Source organism: Macrotis lagotis, chromosome 7, assembly GCF_037893015.1.
Source record: "Macrotis lagotis isolate mMagLag1 chromosome 7, bilby.v1.9.chrom.fasta, whole genome shotgun sequence".
Taxonomy (NCBI): domain Eukaryota; kingdom Metazoa; phylum Chordata; class Mammalia; order Peramelemorphia; family Peramelidae; genus Macrotis; species Macrotis lagotis.
The window spans coordinates 170,865,367-170,873,496 of NC_133664.1; the positions used below are offsets into that span (position 1 = coordinate 170,865,367).

General features: G+C 40.0%; 1 pseudogene; it reads right to left on the bottom strand.

Moving 5' to 3' along the window:
- Positions 1 to 2,857: 2,857 nt before the first annotated feature.
- LOC141493909 (large ribosomal subunit protein eL37 pseudogene) lies at positions 2,858 to 3,151 on the bottom strand (annotated as a pseudogene).
- Between the last annotated feature and the right edge of the window lie 4,979 nt (positions 3,152 to 8,130).

The window sequence follows — 8,130 nt, forward strand, 5'->3', positions numbered from 1 at the left end:
AATTGAAGGACATTTACTTGATTTCCAATTCTTTGCCACCACAAACAGGGCTGCTATGAATATTTTTGTACAAATGATGTTTTTACCCTTTTTCATCATCTCTTCAGGGTATAGACTGAGGAGTGGTATGCTGGATCAAAGGGTATGCACATTTTTTTTACAAATAATGTTTTTTATACATTAATAAAATATTCTTGTTTAAGAGTAACAAAATACCGGGGTGGCTAGGTGGCATAGTGGATAAAGCACAGGCTTTGGAGTCAGGAGTACCAGGGTTCAAATCCAGTCTCAGACACTTAATAATTACCTAGTTGTGTGGCCTTGGGCAAGCTACTTAACCCCATTTGCCTTGCAAAAACCTAAAAAAAAAAAAAAAAGAGTAACAAAATACCCCTCCCCCAAAAAAATATAGACTCATTTTAGCGAGCGATAAGGTAAAGGGGAAAGAAATTAAAATTAAAAAAATAATAGTAATAATAGTAGGTATGGCCAGGTGGCGCAATGGATGGAGCACCAGCCCTAGAGCCAGGAGCACCTGAGCCCATATCCAGCCCCATACACCCAACAATCACTCAGCCATGTGACATGCAAGCCACCCCAACCCCACTGCCCTGCAAAAACCAAAAAAAAAAGAAAAAAAGACCCAAAATAAAATAAAATAGTAATAATAGTAAGGGTGGCTGGGTGGCAGACAGAGCATTGGCCCTTGAGCCAGGAGCACCCACGTCCAAATCCGGCCTCAGACTCACAACGATCACCCTGCTATGCTGCCCCAGGCAGGCCACCCAGCCCCATTTGCCCTGAACCCCCCAAATAATAATAATAATAATAATAACAATAAAAATAATAATAATAAATGTGCTTCAGTCTTTGTTCCAACACCAACAACTCTGTCACAGATGGATCTCATTCTTTATGATAAGTCCATCACAAAAGTTACTTCCATATTTTTCCACTGTTGCCATTGCTGATTGCAACTTCCTCCTTTCTTATTTCTCCACTACCATGGACTATATTTTCTCTCTCCTTTCACTCTGACTCTGCTGTAGGGTAGCTGAGTGGAGCAGCAGACAGATCCCTGGTCCTGGGGCCAAGAGGCCCTGAGCCCCCCTACCACCCCTTAGGCCCAGCATCCCCCCAGCCCTATGGTCCCCCACAGGCCATCCAATCCCAGCCCCTTGCAAGAAGTAAAAAAGAAAATGTGTTATATCTGACCACTCTCCCCCCCATGGTCCATCCTCTCCTCCATCACTCACATACCCCCTTCCTCCCCCCCCCTCTCCTTCTTACTCCAGATGTCTATACCCCATTGAGTATATATGCTGTTTACTATCCTAGCGACCTCTGATGAGAGTAAAGATTCTCTCATTCCCCCCCTTGTCTTCCCCCCTTCCATATCATTGCAATAGCTCATAGTAATAAAGAAAAATCTTATTATATGAAATATCTTGGCCTATTCCCCCTGTCCTTTTTCTTTCTCCTATTACATTTCCCTTTTTTCTATTGACTCCATTTTTACACCATATTTTATCTTCAAATTCAGCTTTCTCCTGTGCTTCAACTATAAAAGTTCCTTCTACCTGCTCTATTAACTGAGAAGGTTCATATGAGTATTATCAGTGTCATTTTTCTATGCAGGAATACATGCAGTTCATCATCATTAAGTCCTTCATATTTTCCCCTTCTCCTCCAATCTCCATGCTTCACCTGAGTCCTGTATTTGAAGATCAAACCTTCTGTTCAGCTCTGGCCATTCCAACAGGAACATTTGAAATTCCCCTGGTTCATTGAAAGTCCATCTTTGGGGTGGCTAGGTGGTGCAGTAGATAAAGCACCGGCCCTGGAGTCAGAAGTACCTGGATTCAAATCCGGTCTCACACACTTAATAATTACCTAGTTGTGTGGCCTTGGGCAAGCCACTTAACCCCATTTGCCTTGCAAAAAAGAAAAAAGAAAAAAGAAAAAATAAAGAAAGTCCATCTTTTTTCCCTGGAAGAGGACATTCATTTTTGCTGGGTAGTTGATTCTCAGTTGCATTCCAAGTTCTTTTGCCTTCCAGTATATTATATTCCAAATCCTACGAGCTTTTAATGTAGTTGCTGCTAAGTCCTGTATGATCCTGACTGCAGCTCCATGATGTGTGAATTGTGTCCTTCTGGTTGCTTGTAATATTTTCTCTTTGACTTGGGAGTTCTGGAACTTGGCTATAATATTCCTAGGGGTTGATTTTTTGGGATCTCTTTCTCAGGGGGATCAGTGGATTCTCTCCATTTCTATTTTGTCCTCTGCTTCTAGGATATCAGGGCAATTTTCCTGTAGTAATTCTTTGAAAATGAGGTCAAGGCTCTTTTCCTGATCATGACTTTCAGGTATTCCAATAATTTTTAAATTATCTTTCCTAAATCTGTTTTCCATATCACTTGTTTTTTTTTTCAATGAGATGTTTCACATTTTCTTCTAATTTTTCATTTTTTTGGTTTTGAAGTAATGAGTCCTGATTTCTCGTAAATTCATTAGTCTCCCTGAGTTCTGTTCTTTGTCTGAAGGATTTGTTTTCCTCAGAGAGTTTTCTTATCTCTTTTCCCATCTGGCCAGTTATACTTTTTAAAGCATTCTTCTCCTCAATAACTTTTTGAACTGTTTTAACCATTTGACCTAAGATGGTTTTTAGCATGCTATTTTCTTCAGCATTTTTTTGGATTTCCTTGACTAGGCTGCTGACTTCATTTTCATGTTTTTCCTGCATCTCTCTCCTTTCTTTTCCCAGTTTTTCTTCTAGCTCCCTCAGTTGATTTTCTTTTCTTTTTTTTTTAACTTTTTAAATTCAGGATATTTATTTTAAGAAACAGTTGAATATTCAAGATGAACTAGATGCTGCAACAGCTGTTCTCTTGCGTTTAGGTGTTGTTCCTTCACGGAATCCATTCCTGAATCGGTGATAGACAATTTTTAGGTGCCTCATTTGACCATTACCAGTGGTGTTGCATCATTTAGCCTTTGCACTCCAATTATACTTTCTCTTGCGCTTAGCAGGGTATCCACATTTGCCGCATGTTGACTTCTGGAGATAGTATGCTTTAGAGCCGCAACGACGGAACAAAGTGTGCATCTTATTCCGGTGCTTACCAAATGAAGATGTCCCCTTTATCATCTTCCTCCAGCTGCCAGGACTAAAGAGAACGCCTCAGTTGATTTTCAAAGTCTTTTTTGAGCTCTGTCATAGGCTGATCCCAATTTCTCTTTTTCTTGGAGTCTTTAGATGCTGGAGCTTATGTTTCATTATCTTCAGAATGAGTATATTGATCCTTCTTGGGATCATAGATAATGTATTTCTCAATGGTGTTCCTCTTGTTTCTCTGCTTGCTCATTTTCCCAGCCTAAGCCTGTTTTGGGGGTGCTTCCTGAGCTTTTGGGACACTCCTACAAGAGTCTCAGCGTGTGAGGCTCCGTCCTCCCTCCTGGTCTGTGAATGACCATAAGCTCCCCCCTCTCTGCCACAGGGCTGAGGTGGGGGGCCCCTGGGGCCTAGACTGCGATCAGGATCTGAATGTATTCAGAGCCCCAGAGTCCTGTTCTAAGGGCAGAGCTCTGCAGTCTTTCTCTCTTCACTCCCCTCCCTCATCTCAATGGGCTCATGCCCTGGGGACTCTTGCTTACTGGCTCCGCCTGCTTACTTTTCCTGGATCTGGAATGCAGTGGCCATGCTGCTAGCTGTGTGCCCTGAGGGCTGGACTTCATGTGCTTCCCTTGGGCAGAGGTCCTCCCCCTGTTCCCTCAATTTGTGCCCAGTGTTCCCCGGGGACGTAGCTCAAGAAACTCAGCCACTGCTGAGCCACAGGGGCTCCCAGCACCCTGGGGCTGCCTCTGGGAGGCTGAAGTTCTATCACTCTGGCAGGCCACCTCTCTGGAGAGCCACCTCTCTGGAGAGCCGCCTCTCCAACCCCAGGGAGCAGAGCCTTTCTGCTCTTTTCCAGGTTACCTTGAGTAGGAGAACTGCCTCACTGGGTCCTTCTGTGGGTTCTGTCTCTAAAAAATTTAGTTAGAGTCCTTAGTTTTGAAGATTTATGAGAAAGCACCTAAGACATAATCTGTTCTTGTCACCATCTTGGCTCTGCCCCCCCCATAGATAGTTTTAAAAACCAAGTTAGAGATATCATGTTAAGAATCCCCCTTCTGGTGGCAGCTAGGTGTTGTAGTGGATAAAGCACCAGCCTTGGAGTCAGGAGTACCTGGGTTCAAATCTGGTCTCAGACACTTAATAATTACCTAGCTGTGTGGCCTTAGGCAAGCCACCCCCCTTCTAACTTTTTGAAAACAATTATAAAACACTTCTCACACAAATTAAACCAGATTTAAATAACTGGGCAAATATCAACTGCTCATGGATACATGGAGCTAATATAATAAAAATGGCAATTCTACCAAAATAAACTACCTGTTTAGTGCCCTACCAATCAAAATTCCAAAAAATTACTTTAATGGGTTAGAAAAAAATTGTAAGTAAATTTATATGGAGAAATAAAAAATCAAGAATTTCCAGGAACTTAATGAAAAAAAGTATAAAAGAAGGTGGCTTAGCCCTACCTGATCTAAAATTATATTATAAAGCATCAGTCATCAAAACTATTTGGTACTGGCTAAGAAATAGAGGGGTGGACCAGTGGAATAGACTAGGTGCAAAAGCAGGAGATGATTATAGTAATCTGATGTTTGATAAACCCAAAGAGTCCAGCTATTGGGATAAAAACTCCCTCTTTGATAAAAACTGCTGGGAAAATTGGAAGTTAATATGGGAGAAACTTAGATTAGACCAACACCTCATACCCTTTACCAAGATAAGATCCAAATGGTTACAGAACATGGACATAAAAAACAATACTATAAGCAAATTAGAAGATCAAGGACTAGTCTACCTGTCAGATCTATGGAAAGGGGAACAGTTTATGACTAAGGAAGAGTTGGAGAACATCACTAAAAACCAATTAGATGATTTCGATTACATTAAATTAAAAAGCTTTTGCACAGATAAAACCAATGTAATCAAGATCAAAAGAAAAGTAGTAAATTGGGAAACAATCTTTACAACTAATGATTCTGACAAAGGACTCATTTCTAAAATATACAGAGAATTGAGTCATATTGTTAAAACAAAAAGGCATTCCCCAATTGACAAATGGTCAAAGGATATGCAAAGGCAATTTACAGATGAGGAGATCAAAGCAATCCATAGCCCTATGAAAAATTGTCTAAATCATTAATTATTAGATAGATGCAAATTAAAGCTTCTCTGAGGTACCACCTCACACCTCTCAGATTGGCCAATATGACCAGCAAGGATAATGATCATTGTTGGAAGGGTTGTGGGAGATCTGGGACACTATTACACTGTTGGTGGAGCTGTGAACTCATCCAACCTTTCTGGAGAGAAATTTGGAACTATGCCCAAAGGGCATCAAAAATGAGCATACCCTTTGACCCAGTAATACCACTACTGAGTCTGTACACTGAAGCGATCATGAAAAAGGGTAAAAACATCACTTGTACAAAAATATTCATAGCAACCCTGTTTGTGGTGGCAAAGAACTGGAAATCCAAGTAAATGCCCTTCAATTGGGGAATGGCTTAGCAAACTGGTATATGTATGTCATGGAACACTATTGTTCTAGAAACCAGGAGGGATGGGAATTCAAGGAAGCCTGGAGGGATTTACATGAGCTGATGCTGAGTGAGATGAGCAGAACCAGAAAAACACTGTATACCCTAACAGCAACATGGGGTTGATGTTCAACTTGAAGGACTCACTGATTCCATCAGTGCAACAATCGGGAACAAGTTTGAGCTTTCTGCAAAGGAGAGTGCCATCTGTATCCAGATAAAGAGCCATGGAGTTTGAACAAAGTTCAAAGACTATTCCCTTTAATTTAAGGGGGGGGGGGGATTAGATATCTTATATTGGATCTTATTATTTCTTAGACTTTTTGTCTCTTCCTTAAGGATATGATTTCTCTCTTACCACACTCAATTTGGATCAATGTACAACATGGAAACAAAGTAAAGACTGACAGATTGCTTTCAGTGGGGTGGGGTGGGGGGGAATTAAGATGGGGGGAAAATTGTAAAACTCAAATAATATCTTTAATAAAAATAAATTCAAAAAAAAGCAAATTCAAAAAAAAAGAATCCCCCTTCTAATCCAATCCTTCTTCTAATTGAACCTTTACTCTTATCCTTGGGGATTCAGTATATGTATAAATATTTCCTAAAACTTCTTGGCCTCCCACTTTCAACTCCAGTGATCTACAATTCATTCTGCTTAGGCTACTTCAGTAGCCTAGAGTCTGAAGTTCTGTTGTTTTTGGAATTCAATTTGGTATGTAAGTACACAGTGTCATACTTAGATCTCACATTTACCCAAAACTCTTTGATTTTCATTATTTTTGAAGAGGTTTTAATCACAATTTCCTATTCTATTTCTTTTCCTTCTTCATCAGTTTTTTTTTTAAATCCTCACCACAAAATCCAGGCAATATTGCAGGCCCAATTTCCTGACCCTCTCATAGAACCCATTAGACTAACAAAGCACACCTTGACCTAACCACACTACCTGGTCACATAATTCTGTTTAGAAGCCAGTCAGTAAGAAAGCTGCAGCATCAAGTGGATACTAATCTGGACCCTGGACCATAAATCACAGAAAACTTTTCCCTAGAACAATACCTAGACTCTATCCTTCTCTGTTGTTCTTGGTTGAATTTATGATGAAATCAGACTAATTATAATATCATCATCGTACTTTAATACTCCCCTAAATGAACATTTTTTTGCGTGAACATTCTGGATAACCACAGAGTTCTGCCAAGGCTATGTGACCCCACCCCCCATAGTAACAATACTCACATACCTACCCCTATACTGCCTGTTGAAAAGAAAGCTCCACTGGTTTTTTAGAAAATCCTTGTCTTGGCTATTTAGGAAGCTATTTACTTCAATGAAGTCTAGCCCACCGTTTGATGAGTAACCAGTAATTTTGCCTCCATGACTAGGTGATCTTGGCATGGACAAGTCCACAGTGATTGTCAGCACCCTTCCCTCTTTAAGGAGCAGACTCCACTGGAAAACATGAACCTCAAAAGTATTAAGTGTTTAGTTTTGCCTAGTTTTACCCAGTTCTGCTCCCCTAGGGAGCAGAGCCCACTGGTTGTGTGATCACTAATAAATGCCATTGTTTGGTTTTAGAGATAACCATGAAACACTCTCAAACATCATCATTCTCAAACCTTATCACAATTACTATATCTCTCCCTTTTCCTATATAGTCCATCATCTCTTGTTCTAGCCTCTCTTTTATCTTTGATTGACTATATATAATTTTTCTGTTCTGATTTCTTTTCCATCTTGTCCTAACACCATTCATGACCTTCCAGTCTTCAAACTGAGATCACCTCTACCATCTGTCATCTCCAATTATACTCCTGAGTTGCTAGATGTCAATCTGACTGAATCTACTACACATTCATATTGTCATAATTTAATGGTTACCAAAGAAGAGTTGAGAAAAGGCATCTCCCTTCATTGAAGAAGTGGAGGAGGACAGATGTGGAATATTGCAGGTACTGTTAGATGTGTGTGATATGTTGATTGTTTTTGCTGAATTAGTGCCTCAGTACTTTAGGGGATTTTTAAAAATTATATATAATTCTTACTATTTTAATTTTTCCAATATACATAGAAATAGTTTTCAACACTCATTTTTTATAAGATCTTATAAACTTCTCACCTAGACTACAGTAATAATCTCCCAAATGGTCTTCCTTCCCTAGTCTTTCACTTCCTTAATCCATCCTGGCACAAACTGCCAAAATAATTGGATCTGGTCATGTCTTTCTCAACAAACTTCAGTGGATGCTGTAAAATATAAACTCTTTAGTCTGGCATTTCAGGCACTCCATAATTTGGGTCCCACCTCCCTTTTCAGCCTCAGTTCAGACAATTTCGCTTCATAACTTCATTCCAAGCAAACTGGACTCCTGCCAAAGCTGATAACTCAATCCCTGTTTCTTTTTGTTTACACAAACAGATCCTCATATCTGCAGTGGACTTTCTTCAATTACAACCTATTGACCCTTTTGC